We start from the raw sequence: 1,797 nt of genomic DNA, 5'->3' as shown, positions 1-1,797 counted from the left end.
TTTGTTTGTTAATATGTTATTTATCATATGCTCATGATATGCCTAGGAGTCGCTCCTACTTATTTCATATCGTTAGGATTAACGTATGATTTACTAGATTTAGGTTACTCTTGTTTAAATTGAGGAAACAGTTGAACATTGTTTTGGCTCGATAATTTGTGGTAGCATGTATTTCTCTTTTATGCATGCATACTAATATTTTTGAATTATTATCATGTGTAAGAATTGTTTTGGTGTACCGGATTATCTTTATTCATACATGTTTGGCGGGTGTTATTATTTTGATTTGGTTTGAAGCATTGTTAGTGTAATCTTATTATTATTATTTTCGTGATGATTGATATTTTTTATTGTTTTACGGTGAGAACGTGTACATAATTGTGGTGAATGTTCATCGTGCTTATAATTATTTTGAATTCTTCTAGGTGTTGATTTACTTATCTATTTAGTTGTGAAATACATCATGCCTTGACTATTTTAATTTTGTTTAGCATGTTGTTATCTTAGATATGGTTTAAATATCCATTTACATACATCTCGCATGTTTGTTTTATTTGTTTGAAACCATTTCCATGTTTACGACATATATTTATATATTTTTAGTACATGTGGTTGCATAGTTTTTTATGCTAGAGGACAAATGAAATGCTATGTTGTTTGGGAACCTATCCATTGTAATTCCTTGTCGCATAATATATTGTTGCCTTAGTTCCTATTATTTTGTAGATGTTTGTTATTTAAGATTACATGGCTAGTTCATTTATATAATATACTTGTTTGTGCTTTTATTGTCGAATCTATGCTCCTAGCATATAACTTTAGCTTATTGTTGTTTGGGTAATTATATGGTGTTTTGTTTATCTAGATCAATATCAATGCATGCTTAGTTGGTCGTCATGACATTTTAGCACTTGCTCAAATCGAATGCATATTTTGGTTGGATGTTTACCATGTGTTATCAAGTTGCTATGATCACATATATGACTAATCTTTCTTGTTAGTAGGTATATGGTCGTAGTTATGATCTCGTTAAATAGGACGCCTTCTTGCTTGATCACGACCATACCATAATGTTGTGATTGTATAACTAGATTGTATAGCATGTGTGTACTCAACCACTGTACACCTTTCTACCTCCTGTATGCCACTGTGGTGTCCCCGTCGAACTATAAAAGGAGGCTCAAGGCATACTGAAGAGGGATTCGGATCTTTTGGACGACGCACACACCGTAGCTAGTTCAAGAACTCAAGAACACTCAAATATACACCAAAGCAGGGAAAGGGTACGCATCCTCACGGCCCGAACCTGAGTAAATGATCTTTGTGATGACTCCTAGACCAGCTCTTTCCATAACCTCGCGCCTGCCGACCGTAGTAGGGAGTCCAGTGATCTCATAGGTATATGGTCGTAGTTATGATCTCGTTAAATAGGACGCCTTCTTGCTTGATCACGACCATACCATAATGTTGTGATTGTATAACTAGATTGTATAGCATGTGTGTACTCAACCACTGTACACCTTTCTACCTCCTGTATGCCACTGTGGTGTCCCCGTCGAACTATAAAAGGAGGCTCAAGGCATACTGAAGAGGGACTCGGATCTTTTGGACGACGCACACACCGTAGCTAGTTCAAGAACTCAAGAACACTCAAATATACACCAAAGCAGGGAAAGGGTACGCATCCTCACGGCCCGAACCTGAGTAAATGATCTTTGTGATAACTCCTAGACCAGCTCTTTCCATAACCTCGCGCCTGCCGACCGTAGTAGGGAGTCCAGTGATCTCATAGGTGTC

Source organism: Triticum dicoccoides, chromosome 1B (assembly GCF_002162155.2).
Source record: "Triticum dicoccoides isolate Atlit2015 ecotype Zavitan chromosome 1B, WEW_v2.0, whole genome shotgun sequence".
Taxonomy (NCBI): Eukaryota; Viridiplantae; Streptophyta; class Magnoliopsida; order Poales; family Poaceae; genus Triticum; species Triticum dicoccoides.
The sequence above is the reverse complement of the archived record's forward strand: the minus strand, read 5'-3'. Positions refer to the sequence as shown.